Source organism: Microtus oregoni, unplaced genomic scaffold, assembly GCF_018167655.1.
Source record: "Microtus oregoni isolate MIOR12 unplaced genomic scaffold, Mior012 000109F_ref0000275, whole genome shotgun sequence".
NCBI classification, from domain to species: Eukaryota; Metazoa; Chordata; class Mammalia; order Rodentia; family Cricetidae; genus Microtus; species Microtus oregoni.
This window is the reverse complement of record NW_024544727.1, coordinates 3,346,555-3,361,246: the sequence shown is the minus strand read 5'-3', so window position 1 is coordinate 3,361,246 and position 14,692 is coordinate 3,346,555. Positions and strand designations below refer to the sequence as shown.

Here is a 14,692-nt window from a genome sequence, read left to right as displayed (position 1 = left end):
TAGTACCACTAGAAAGTTAAGTCAACAGCAAATAAGCCATTTGATGTTTGACTGACTCAATTTTTTTAAAAAAATTACATTTATTATTTGGAGGATATGTATAGTAGTCTATTGCACCACAAAACACAAGTGGAGGTCAGAGAACAATTTGCAGGAGTGATCTCTAGGGATCCTACGGTACCTTTACCCTTTGAGCCATCCTGAAATTCAAATTTAATGGTATCCCAATGTTAACTAGGGCATTACATCTCAACGTACACACAAACTCATCCACAACAAGCAATCCATCCAACCTGACTTGGTTACTCTGATGTTTAAACTGTAGGTAAAAATATCCACAAAACTTTCTTCCCAAATAGAACACACTGTGACAAATACCTAATTGTAACAAACATAAAATCAGTTTCAAGGCTAACGTTTAGCAGAGAAGTTGTCCCTGCCAGCACTGTGTGTCCTACATCCCTAACACAACTTCCCCTCACCTCTAAGAAATATACCTCTTATCTTTTCCCACAGTGTCTTGCTGAAGAAAGCATTCCTTTTAGGTCCAATTACTAATATACAATATGCCCTGGTAAGTACACAGAGAATGTTTTTTACCCTGAAGATCCTCCCCAGTTTTATAGTGACCTTGGGTGACTTTTCCAAACTAATGACTTTATTTCTTACAAGGTGGTGATGCTGGTATAAACTGCTGAAGACTATGGAGTCACAGGAAGATCTGTAGACTTTCTGAATCAAAACAGCCTCCTGTTCAGGAGTTCAAGGTCATCTTTAGTGAGTTCCAGGCCAGCATGGACTACATAAGAACCTGTCTCAGACCAGGTGGTGGCACATGCCTTTAGTCACATCACTCAAGAGGCAGAGACAGGAGGAGCTCTGTGAGTTTGAGGCCAGTCTAGTCTACAGAGTGAGTTCCAGGACAACCAAGGCTACACAGAGAAGCCCTGCCTAGAAAAATAAAAAGGAAAATAAAAAAAAGAAGAACCTCAATAACGACAAAACTACTATGGTTCCCCTCCCTTCTCATTCTTCTTTCTGGAACACTAGACACAACCACTATACACATCCATGTGCACAAATGGTAACAGCGCTGCCTGGAAAACTAAGCCTAGAAATGAAGATACCACTCTGACATCTTAAGACAGGTGAAAAACTATGTCTTGATACATATTTGTTTCTATTTTATGACAAAATAGTCCATCTTCATAATCAAGACAAATAATATTTTTCAACTCATGATTCAACTATTGAAATTTCATCTACTTCTAAAGTAGATTCGGAGCTCTTTCCCCCAGCTGTAACTAGTCCTTAATGCTAATACGGCTGGGCTTAATCTTGGATAAGTCACTTAGTCCTACTGCTACACTATCAATCTAACAGGGTCACCTTAAAATTGGGACACTAGTTGAAAATAGAGTAACGTATTTATATGCTTACAAGCCAATCTAGGAAAGAACCTTTAAAAACCACATAGCTACTGAATCAAGAAAGTCATCCTCTTCACCCTGAATATGTCACTCTGCCACAGTTCCAATATTTAACAGTTTCTAGCAGGTACCACAAACCATGTTAGATATGTTTCATTTAGTACTAGATGTTTATCTTACTGAACTTTTCCTCACATGAAAGCTTATTCCATATTAAAATAACAGAATTTCGCCAGGCGGTGGTGGTGCATGCCTTTAATCCCAGCACTTGGGAGGCAGAAACCAGTCTGGTCTACAGAGTGAATTTTAGGACAGACTCCAAAGTTACAGAGAAACTGTCTCAAAAAAAACAAAAAACAAACAAACAAAATAAACAAACAATTTCAGTAAGAATAGCAGCCATCTTTCTAACAGTTACCACCATCCAGTCAGCACTACACTAAACATCTAAAGGTGGAATAAGCTAGCTGGTCTTAGTTAGTGCTGCTCAGTCACAGACTGCAAGAGGAGTGTGCTGAAACCCAGCACTGTTTAGCCAAAGGCTTTTGTTTTGTGCACATCAAGGGTACAGATGTTAAAGACTCACAAGAGAACAACATTCTTTGTTAATTTTTTGTTAATATTTTCATAATCAAGTATAATGTGCATTTTACTGGTAAACTGTTCTGTGCTGTTTAAGCTTGTTCAAAATGGATGATGAAAGCAAGGCCTCTCTTGTACCAACTCTAGCATATTTGTTTCCAGTGGTCTCCAAATGTTCTCCAAAATACCTTTTTCTAGGGCTGGATGGGCACCTAATTCTATGAATGGAGGAAAGAAAGAGCAAAACAGCCCAGGAATAAAATACTGTGTCCTTGATAATGACGAAAACGCTAACCATTTCCAAGACTATCGTTTATCAGATGGTATAAAAACGCCTCAGTAGGAACAGGAAGCCAGAAATTCAGCCATGGAAACCTCACCCATGGAGCGAAAGTTGGCTTGAGAATCCAGATGACCGCTTCAACTTCTCCAGTCATCTGCTTCTTGCTATTCTTTAAAAAACAATAAACAAACAAAAAAACAACAACTGGAAAGCCTCACCTGGGTCTCTCAATCAAGAATTCCAAATGGCTGCTTCAATTAGGACTTTTCCAGATGATTTCTGTCATTATCTTTTGTTTGTTCCCTCAATGGCTACTCGAGTCATCTCTATTAAATGTGAGTACTAAATCTGATGATGTTTTGCTATTTATCTTCTATTGCTATCACTACTCACTACTTGTCATATCACATACAGGATATGACAGTCCTGTTTTATCCATTGATGCATGCTCTGTATCTCTGTCAGTGGTTGAAGTATGGGCATTTCTTTGCCCAAAGGCCAGTTCTGCCAAATAGAAAGGCTCCAGATGGAGTGTCTTTGGTGCTCAATATTCTCTCGGGAATAGAGCAGTGTTGCCAGGAGCAATTGTGTCTCACTATCACGAAACTCTGAGTTAGATTAAAGGCCATTTTCTACAGCTCTTTGAAGAGTCGAAGATTATCTATCTATACTGAGTATAATCTCTATATATCTAGAGAACCTGATTAGTCTAATTATAAATGACAAACTTAGATGACTATTTATCTATATAATTCTCAATATCTATCTAACTTAAAGACTAAGACAATAAACAACTGTGTAACAAATCAGGATAATGACCTCCAAATATAAACACTGTACAAATAAACATTGCAATATGGCAAATATATATTAATACACAAACATTATTTAAGTATCTTAATCAGAGGTAGAAATGTAAACTACAATATGGTAAATATATACTATATATATATATATATCAATACAATATATGTCAATACATAAAAATGTTTAAAACAGACATAGAAACATGCATGCATACAATAGTCAATATAATTTAACTTTGTATCAATATAGAAGAATCAATACCAATATATTTGTCTAAAAGCAGTAACTCACAATTATAAATCTATTATCCCATCATCCCTCTTTTTTTGTTCAAAATGATCCCTGAACTTATAAAATTCCTCCCCCAACCTCCCAACCCCTAAATGATGTCCCTAAACCCAGGGGTAAACTTTACTGGGAGAGGGGATGTCATCCTCTAGAATTACTTCCAGCTGTCATAGGGGCGATGTTCTTTCTGGGGGATCCTGTGAAAGTAAAATGATGGTTAAATTTCAAGATCAATGTCTTTTAAAATTGCAAATAGTCTCTGAGTATTTTGTGGAGGTCTGGCCAGAATGTTGTACAAGATATGCACCATTTCAGCTAACCAAGTTGGGATCGTCTTGTGCAGCTGGTATCCAAAACAGGTCTTGTAGTACAGCTATCAGTATCATGACGTCATATCAACCAGGTAGAGTTGTTGTTGTGGGGCCCCATCTTCTTCCTGGAAACTTCAAATGTCACTTCAGGAAAAATTCATTGTTCATTGTGAAAAACTTAAACATTAATCATATAGACATGCATATATATATTCAATGAAAGGCATGATAGATATATTCAATGAAAAGTATGATAGATATGAAGAAAAGCAAAGATGTTTTCTAAACTCATATTTCTTTCTGTCCCATATCATGGCTCTTGCCATGAGAGAGAAACTCCAGAAACTCTGGGTTTTTCTCTTACTAACAGGCTTGGAATTGGAGAGGGACTGAGCCAGAGTCCAACTTCAAAACCAGCTCTATATATTTATAAAGAAATGTTTAATAAGACATATATAAAAATTAATACTTACAAAATGTGTCCATACATCAGTAATTAAATATTCAGGGTCCCTCAATTTCTTTGAAGATGAGTATTTTCCTGTGGAGATAAGAAAAGAACCCTGCCTCCAACCTATCTGTATTTCTTACCATCAGTATGTTCGCCATCCTTATGAAAGAATTGTTATTTATCTTTTCCAAGTGGCTTCTCTTCTTCAAACCGAACCTTTATTAATTTTGATGGTATCCAAAATTGAATAACCTTGTTGATGGCCCTGAGATCTGTCACCATTCTCCATTTACCTGGTTTTTTCTTAACCACAAATACAGGAGAATTCCAAGGGCTGGTAGATTCTTCTATATGTCCAGCATCTAATTGTTCTTGTACCAGCTGTTCTAAAGCCTGTAACTTTTCCTCAGCTAAAGGCCATTGCTTTGTCCATATTGGTTTCTTAGTTAACCATTTTGGAGGCAAGGCTGTTGGTATCTCTGAAGGGACATCAATTGCTTGTTCTTGTACAGCCCAAATGGCTGGTTTTCTCCGTTTGTAATATCTTTTAATATTATTCTCAGAAATATAGGCTCTAGAAGTAGCAGGAATGTTAATTTCATTATTCCATTGTTGTAATAGGTCACGACCCCATAAATTCATTGCGATGTGGGCTACATATGGCTTTAATTTTCCTATTTGTCCCTCTGGCCCTATACATTCAACCCATCTCGTGCTCTGCCTTACTCGAGATAGGGTTCCAGGAGCTGAACATTTACATTCTGAAGAGGCCAATACAGATGCCAAGATTCTGGGGTAATGATACTTACATCAGCACCTGTGTCCAGCAGGCCAGTAATAAAAATGCCATTTACACACACTCTCACCTTAGGTCTTTGATCATTTATAGAAGTTTGCCAAAACACACGTAACTTATCTTTCTGATCATTATTGCTTGTAACAGTAGGCATGGGGCTTCCTAATTGTCCTGATGAGGCATGTTCTCTGCAGAAACTGGAAATGACTGAACCATGTTTGCCATGGGGGCCTGTGAGGCCCCCCTCTCACGTTTCCCAACTGTATCAGGTTGCCTGATACAAGAGATAGCTCTTGTAGGCCTGCATTCATTCGTCCAATGTCTGCCTTTTCCACATCTTCTACATAAACCTGAACGCTGAGTCCTCCTATTTCTGTTATTTCTAGAAGATGCATCATTATTATTATTTCTGAAAGATGCATTATTATTATTATTTCTGAAAATCCGTTGTCTACAATTCCTTTTAATATGACCCATTTTGCCACAATTAAAACATTTGGTATTCTGTGTCTCCTTTTACCATTGGAAATTGCTTCTTCTACCCATGCTTCAGTGCCATAATCAAATGTATCAACATTGAGTGTATGCAAGACCCATTCTTCCAAGGGCACTGATCTGAGCTTTAAAGGCCCCAAAATCCTTTTGCATTCCACATTTGCATTTTCATAAGCCAAAGACTCAATCATTATGCATCTTGCTTCTGGGTCAGATATCCCTATTTGTACAGCCTTAGTTAATCTTTGTAAAAAGTCACTAAAGGTTTCTCTCTGACCCTGTTTAACTCTGACAAATGATTCCATTCTCTGTCCTGGGTCTTGTACCCTGTCCCAAGCCCTTAAGGCTGCTGTAGTACACATGGAGAGTGTGTTTTCATCCAAATCAGCTCGTTCCTGAGGGTCGGAAAAGAGCCCTTCACCTAGAATTTTATCTAGGGAAACGTCAATTCCCTTCACTTTTTCCTGCTGTTCTAAGAGTCTAGCCTCTTGCCTGAATAAGCATTTCCATTTCAATTGCGGTCCACTCTCAAGTACCGCAGAGCTCAGCTGGAGCCAGTCTGAGGGGGTTGCTCTGCATGTCGTGGCCCAAAATCTTAGCATCTCTTTAACAAAAGAGGCTTGCATCCCAAAAGTCATGACAGCCTGTTTAATTTCCTTGAGGTCATTCATACGGACAGGCACCCATGTATCCTCCTTGATGACCCTAGGGTTTCTGGAACCAATCACCTTCTCTGTTGTTATTACTGGAAAGGCAGGTAGAGATGTAGGTAGAGCTTTGTGGAAATTGTCCTGGAGAGATTTACCCACAGATGTAGTTAAAATTTGCCTTTCTTCCCTTTGCTCTTCTTCATCAGAATTTAGAAATTCCTCAATCTTTTCGATTCTATTCACCATTGCCTTCTGCAATGTCTGAATCTCCTGTCCAGAATTATGTTCCAAAGCCTTCACTGAGGATTCTAAAGTATGAAGTTTGTCCGTTAGAGATAACATCTCATCTTTGGACATAATTTTTATGGCATAAACCGTGCCTTCTTGTATTGACAATCTTTCTGTCAATCTGTCATAAGCTTTAGACAAAATCCGATTGTCACATTCAGCAGTTTTGATTCTCTCAGTTAATGTTTCATTTCCTACAGAAAGGGACTGAATCTTATGGTCCAAATCAGCTGTTCCCTCTTTTATAGTAATGAATTTCTCCTTAATATCAGCCACTAATGTTTCAGTTCCTACAGAAAGGGACTGAAGCTTATGATCCAAATCAGCTGTTCCCTCTTCCATAGTAATGAATTTCTCCTTAACATCAGCCTGGAGAACTTCAAACTGATTCTTGAGAAGATTGTTGTCAGCCTGAAGAACTTCAAACTGATTCTTGAGAAGATTGTTGTCATTCTCAATTGTTTTTAAGTGTTCAATCTCTGCCTTAAGAATCCTGGATTCGTCTCGTAAAGACTTTATCATATTTCTATTATCAAACCATTTAGTGCCAATGAAAACTACGAATCCCAGAAGGATCCATAGATGTGGGGTGATAGACACCTCTTGTAAAATCTCCCACATGGTACAATTAAAAAAACTGTCAAATTCTTGAATACTAACGTGTTCAGACATTTTATTTATAAAAGAAAAATTTTTTTACCTGCAATGATAGGTTCCTGCCAGTGGTGGTCTCTGTGTTTTTGGAGCCTGTCCTGGAACTAGCTCTTGTAGACCAGGCTGGCCTCAAACTCACGGAGATCCGCCTGTCTCTGCCTCCCAAGTGCTGGGATTAAAGGCTTGTGCTACCACCGCCTGGCCGGCCTCAAACTCACAGAGATCCGCCTGCCTCTGCTTCCCAAGTGCTGGGATTAAAGGCGTGCGCTACCACTGCCTGGCTGGCCTCAAACTCACAGAGATACGCCTGCCTCTGCTTCCCTAGTGCTGGGATTAAAGGTGTGCGCTACCACTGCCTGGCCAGCCTCAAACTCACAGAGATCCGCCCGCCTTTGCCTCCCAAGTGCTGGTATCAAAGTGTGTGCCACCACCGCTAGGCCAAGTCACTTTGCTGTCCCAGCTTTTGCTGCAAAACCGCAGGTACTTGAGCTTCTGCTAATTCAGGCAGTGGGGTTCTGCTGCAAACTTAGCCAAGGCAGGCAGAATGGGCCTGTGTGGCTGAGTATGTCTCGGACTCGGCACTGAGGCCGGAGTCACGAACTAAAAAACAGCACCCCGGAGGGTGCTGTGTTAGCTAGCGGGCTACCCGCTTGAGTCGGGGGCAAAATAGCCCACGTTGGGCGCCAAAATATAACGGCATAAACGAATGCAGACAGATTGTAAAAATATATATAGCTTTTAATGGCGAAATAGACTTACAGAACCACCGTTCCCGTGGAGAGCAGGAAAGCAGAAGGGGGCAGCTGGGAGCATGCTTGCCAAATTTATAGGCCAACATTAGCCAGAGGCGAACACGCCCCCTAAGGGGCGGGACTTATCCCTACAGAATCCACACTGTGTTAATGAAAATCAGATCCATTCTTCCATCAAAAGGTGCTAGTGGAAGTTGGCAGACGCCTTCCAATGTAGATCCCCAATCCAATGGCCAGCAGATGAGACAGCAACAGAGATGGAAGAAAAACCTTCAGAAAGTCTGCTGAGAAAATGCCCCCTTTCTTCATAACACTTGTATTTTTCATGCTGAGAGTAGTTGTTCACTTTGGATGTTTAAAAAGGAACTCCTTGGGGGTGATATTTTCTGGCCGACTTGACCAATCCCATATCCAGTCCGAGTTTTTCTTCAAGATGCTTTCAACCTCTCTTCTTCTCTCAAGATAGTCTTCCTCAGACAGAGTGCTGTTTTTCTCTCCAAAGCTGTGAGTGTCTGTTTCAGATCTGTTGGTATCTTGTGGTGTCTGGGAGCGAGGTGGGCTGTCACAATGAGAACTCTTGGAGCTACTTCATCCAGATTCATGCTGATCATCCAGCAGTATTTTTTCCATGCCCCCATTATAAATAGAGACAGAGGCTGGAACACTGTTCCCATTCCCATTGCTGAAGTGCAGTTCTACCCAGGAGCCCTGCAGGTTCTCCTCCCCGCTCTGCGACATGGTGGTTCGGCAGAAGAACCCAAGAGCAACTGCGGCAGGCCTCAGCGGCAGTCACCGAGAGATATGAGAGCTGCCTGCTCTCATTTTTCTTTTTAACAACAAATACAGGAGAATTTTAAGGACTGGTAGAATTTTTAATATGTTGAGCATCTAGTTTCTCCTGTACCAACTGTTTTAAAGCTTTCTGTTAGAGACCATTGTTTAACCCATATTGGTTTCTCAGTTAACCATTTTAAAGGCAAGACCATTAGAATCTCTGAAGATTTTCTAGTTGTTTTCTGTTCTTGTACAGCCTGAATGTCTGATGACCTTTGTCTTAAGTTTTGGGGACGGCAGGAATGTTAACCTCAATATTTCATTGCTGCAACAGGTCATAACCGCATAAATTCATTGCAGTATTAGCTACATAAAGCCTCAGCCTTCCTTTTATTCTTTTGGCCCAATGCTTTTACCCCATTTCATGCATTGTTTTACTTGAGATAGGGTTTTAATTCCTAGGAACTGAATATCTGCCTCTTGATGAGGCCAATTCGGATGCCAAGATTCTGGAGTAATGATATTTACATCTGCACCCATGTTTATCAAGCCCTCAGTAACAATTCCATTTACATTATTAGCTTTGGTCTTTGATCATTTATAGAAGTCTGCCAGAATATGTTTTTTATTTCCTACTAGAGTTTTTGATTTATCCTCCATATCTATTTTATCATTCAGACCAGTATGGTTTTTTTTTAATAGTAGGCACTGGATTTTTAAGATGCCTTAGGATCAGGCATCTATCTTCTGGGTCTGTTACTCCTATTTGTCCAGCCTTAGTTTGTGGGACATGTTTTCCACACTAACTGAGAAAGATTGGACCATTGGACCTGCGAGAGGCCCACAAGGGAATTCTCCAATGGTATCGGATTGTCCTTTCTGTCCTTTGTCAACCTACATTTATTGGTCCAATGTTAGCCTTTGCCATGCCTCCTACAGACACCCAAAGGCTGAGTCCTCCTATTCTTGCCATTTCTATAGTAGATATTATTTCTAGGAATTTCTTATCTAAAATCCTTTCTCAGATGTTCTATTTTACCACAATTAAAACATTTAGCATTTTGCTGTTTCCTCATACCATTGGAAATCACTTCTCCTACCCAATTTATTATTATAGTCAAACGTCTCAACATTCATTGTATCCAGATCCATTCATCCATTGGTACTGATCTGACCTTTAAAGGACCAAGGATCATTTTCCATTCGAAGTTGTCATTTTTAAAAGCTAAATATTTAATAAGTATACATCTATCTTCTGGGTCTGTTACTCCTATTTGTCCAGCCTTAGTTAATCTTTGAAAAAAGTCACTAAAAGGTTCTCTCTGACCCTGTTTAACCCTAATATATATTTTTTCTATTTTGGTTTCTGAATCCTGTACCAAAAATTTAAGGCTGCTGTGCTGCATAAGGATAAGGTGTGTTTGTTGTAAAGAACCTGGTCCTTAGGATCAGAGTAAGGACCCTTGCCAAGAATTTGATCTTGGAAAATCTCAAGTTCTTTTGCTTTTTACTTTTGTTCAAAAATTTTTGTCTTTTTTTCCAATCACCTTTTTAGAGAAGCTGCATTCCATCTTGTAGGACCCCTGAGATTAACTGAAGCCAAGCTTGTGGGTTAACCTTATTGCTTGAAGCCCACGTTTTTACCATTTTCCTAACAAAGGGTGAATGTGGGCTGTAAGAAATGGTTGCTTGGGGCAGGAGAGATGGCTCAGTGGTTAAGAGCATTGCCTGCTCTTCCAAAGGTTCTGAGTTCAATTCCCAGCAACCACATGGTGACTCACAACCATCTGTAAAGAGATCAGGTGCCCTCTTCTGGCCTGCAGGCATACACACAGACAGAATATTGTATACATAATAAATAAATAAAATAAATATTTAAAATAAGAGAGAAATAATTGCTTACTTAATTCCGTTTAGATCACTCATACGAATGGGTTCCCATTTATATTTTTTGACTACCTTAGGGTACTTGGTGGCAGATGATCAGTTAGAACTCTGGGTAAGCCATCTAGGAGTTTGGTACATACTAATGGGGCTAAATTTTGTTTTTGTAACTTTTGTCCCTGCTCAACAATTTTGATAAATTTTTTAATCTTTAATGTTTTTTTTTACTCCTGCCTTTTGTAAAGTCTGGATCTCCTGTCCAGTATTTTGTTCTAATGCCCTCCTTGAAGATTTCAAGGTATGAAGTCTGTCCAGTAAGGGTAATATCTCATGCTCATACAGAATTTTTTTTTACAGTTTTTTATTGATTTTTATTGAGCTTTACATTTTTCTTTGCTTCCCTTCCTATTTCTCCCCTCCCACTTTCAACCTTCCCTTGAGGTCCCCATGCTTCTAATTTACTCAGGAAATCTTGTCTTTTTCCACTTCCTGTGTAGATTAGATCTATGTAAGTTTCTCTTACTGTCCTCATTGTTGTCTAAGTTCTCTGGAGGATAAAAAAAAAAGATGGAATCTTTTTTAGATTCCTCTGTTGAGAGTTCTCTGTTTAGGTCTATAATCCATTTTTTAAATTGGATTATGTGTTCTTTTGATGACCAATTTCTTGAGTTCTTTGTATATTTTAGAGATCAGACCTCTGTCTGATGTGGGGTTAAGTGAAGATTTTTTCCCATTCTGTAGGTTGTCGTTTTGTCTTGTTGACCATACCCTTTGCTTTACAGAAGTTCTTCAGGTTCAGGAGGTTCCATTTATTGTTTCTCTCAGTATCTATGCTGCTGGGGCTATAATTTAGGAAGTGGTCTTCTGTGCCAATGTATTCAAGTGTACTTCCCAGTTTCTCTTCTATACGGCTCAGTGTGGCTGGCTTTATCTTAAGGTCTTTGATCCATTTGGACGTGAGCTTTGTGAGTGGTGATAGATATAGATTTGTTTTCATTCTTCTACATGTTGCTATCTAGTTATACCAGTACCATTTGTTAAATATGCTATATTTTCTTCCATTGTATAACTTTAGCTTCTTTGTCAAAAATCAGGTGTTCAAAGGAGTGTGCATTAATATCTGGGTCTTCTATTCAGTTCTGTTGGTCCTTCTGTCTGTTCTTATGCCAATTCCAGGCTGTTTTTAGTACTGTACTCTGTAGTAGAGCTTGAAGTCAGGGACTGTGATGCTTCCAGAAGTTCTTTTATTTTACAGGATTGTTTTGCCTATCCAGGGTTTTTTGCTTTTCCATATGAACTTGAGTACTGTTCTTTCGAGGTCTGTAAAAAATTTTGCTGGAATTTTGCTGGGCATTGCACTGAATCTGTAGATGCTTTTGGTAAGATTCTGCCTGCCCAAGAGCATGGGAGATCTTTCCACTTTCTGGTGTCTTCTTCAATTTCTTTCTTCAAAGATTTAAAGTTCCTGTCATACAAGTCTTCCACTTCTTTGTTTAGAGTTACTCCAAGATATTTTATGATGTTTGTGGCTATTGTGAAGGGTGTTGTTTCTCTAATTTCTTCTCCAGCCCTTTTATCAGCTGTGTCCAAGAGGTCTACTGATTATTTTGAGTTAGTCATGTATCCTGCTACATTACTGAAAGTCGTAGAAGTTCTTTGGTAGAATTTTTGGGATTGCATATGTAAACTATCATATCATAAGCAAACAGTGAGAGTTTGACTTTTTCTTTTATTCTGATTTCAATCCCCTTGATCTTCTTTTGATGTCTTATTGCTCTAGCTAGGACCTCAAGAATTATATTGAATAGATATGGAGAGAGTGGACAGCCTTGTATTGTTCCTGATTTCAGTGGAATTGCTGGGAGTTTCTCTCCAATTAGTTTGATATTGGCTGCTGTCTTGCTGTCTATTGCCTATATTATGTTTAAGTATGTTCCTTGTATCCCTGTTCTCTCCAAGACCTTTATCATGAAGGGATGTTGTATTTTGTCAAAAGCTTTTTCGGCATCTAATGAGATGATCATGTGATTTTTCTTTTTCAGTTTTTTTATATGGTGGATTAAGTTGACAGATTTCTGTATGTTGAACCATTCCTGCATCTCTGGAATGAAGCCAACTTGATCATGGTGGATGATGGTTCTGATGTGTTCTTGGATTCAATTTGCCAGTATTTTATTGAGTATTTTTACATCAATGTTCATGAGTGAGATTAGCCTGTAATTCTCCTTCTTAGTAATGTCTTTCTATGGTTTGGGTATCAGGGTAATTATAGCCTCATAAAAAGAGTTTGGCGATGTTCCTTCTGTTTCTATTGTGTGGAATAATTTGAGGAGTATTGGTATTAGCTCTTCTTTGAAAGTCTTGTAGAATTCTGAGCTGAAACTATTTGGTCCTGGGCCTTTTTTGCTTGGGAGACTTTTGATAACTGTTTCTATTTCTTCAGCAGTTATAGGTCTGTTTAATTTGCTTATCACTTCTTGATTTAATTTTTGTAAGTGATATTTATCCAGAAAATTGTCTATTTCCTTTAAGTTTTCCTATTTTATGGAGTACAGGTTTTCAAAATATGACCTGATGATTCTCTGTGTTTCCTCCATGTCTGTTATTATGTCCTCCTTTCTATTTCTGATTTTATTAATTTGGATATTCTTTCACTGCCTTTGATTAGTTTGGATAGAGGTTTTCTGTTTTGTTGATTTTCTTGAAGAACCAACTCTGTCTCACCGATTCTTTGTATTGTTTTCTTTGTTTATATTTTGTTGATTTCAGCTCTCAATTTGATTATTTCCTGTCTAGTTATGTTAGCTGAGTTTACTTCTTTCAGTTCTAAAATTTTCAAATGTTCTGCTAATTCACTAGTGTGCCTTTTCCAGCTTCGTGTAAGCGCTTAGTGCTATGAACACTTAACACTGCTTTCATTGTGTCCCATAAGTTTGGGTATGTTGTGTGGTCATTTTCATTGAGTTTTAGGAAGTTTTAAATTTCTCCCTTGTTCCATCAATGATTCAGGTGAGCATTGTTTAATTTCCATGTGTTTGTGGGTTTTCTGGAATTAGTATTGCTCTTGACTTCTAGTTTTAAAACATGGTGATCTGATAAGGTACATTGGGTTATTCCAAATTTCTTATATTTGTTGTTTTGTTACCAAGTATGTGGTCAATTTTTGAGAAGGTTCCATGAGATGCTGAGAAGAAGGTGTATTCTTTTCTGTTTCGATAGAGTATTCTATATGTCTTTTAAGTTCATTTGAATCACAGCATCTGTTAGTTCTCTTATTTCTCTGTTCATTTTTTTGTCTGACTGACCTGTTTTGTGGTGAGAGTGGAGTGTTACAGTCTCCCACTATTACTGTGTGGGATTTTAATATATTATTTAAGCTTTAGAAATTTTTCTTTTACATATGAGGGTGTCCTTGTATTTGGGTCTTAGATGTTCAGTATTGAGATTTCTTTTTATTAGTCTCCCGTGACTAATATGAAAAATGACCTACTTTATCTTTTTTGACTGATTTTAGCTTGAAGTCTATTTTGTTAGATATTAATGACCAGTGATTGCTGTCTCCTGTTAGTTTACTTTTCATTGTTGGTAATGTTAATTTGTGTGTTTTTCTCTTTGGGATTTGCTGCTATGAGACCATCAATTGTCTATGTTTTTGTTGGTGTAGCCAACTTCCTTGGGTGGGACTTTTCCTTCTAGTATTTTGTGTAGGGCTGGGTTTGTAGATAGGTATTGGTGAAATCTAGTGTTTTCATGAAATATCTTGTTGTGCTTTACTATAGTGATTTTAAGTTTTGCTGGATATAGTAGTCTAGGCTGGCATCCATGGTCTCTTAATATCAGCATAACACTTAACCATAACCTTATGGCTTTCATTGTCTCTAATGAGAAGTCAGGTGTAATTATGAAAGGTCTACCTTTATATGTTACTTGGCCTTTTTCCTTTGCAGCTCTTAATATTCTTTCTTTACTGTGTATGTTTAGTGTTTTAGGACTTTTTTATCCAGTCTATTTGGTGTTCTGCAAGCTTCTTGTTTCTTCATAGGCATATCTTTTTTTTAGGTTGGGACCATTTTCTTCTATGATTTTGTTAAATATATTTTATGTGCTTTTGAGTTGAACTTCTCCTTCTTCTATACCTATTCTTATATTTTCTTTTCATGGTGTCCAATATTTCCTGGATATTTTGGGTTCAGCTTTTGTTAGATTTAATGTTTTCTTTGACTGATAATTCTATTTCCTCTACTGTA

The 14,692-nt window shown here is 38.2% G+C and overlaps 1 pseudogene; it reads right to left on the bottom strand.

Moving 5' to 3' along the window:
* Positions 1-7,961: 7,961 nt before the first annotated feature.
* On the bottom strand, positions 7,962-8,525 carry LOC121443612 (annotated as a pseudogene).
* Between the last annotated feature and the right edge of the window lie 6,167 nt (positions 8,526-14,692).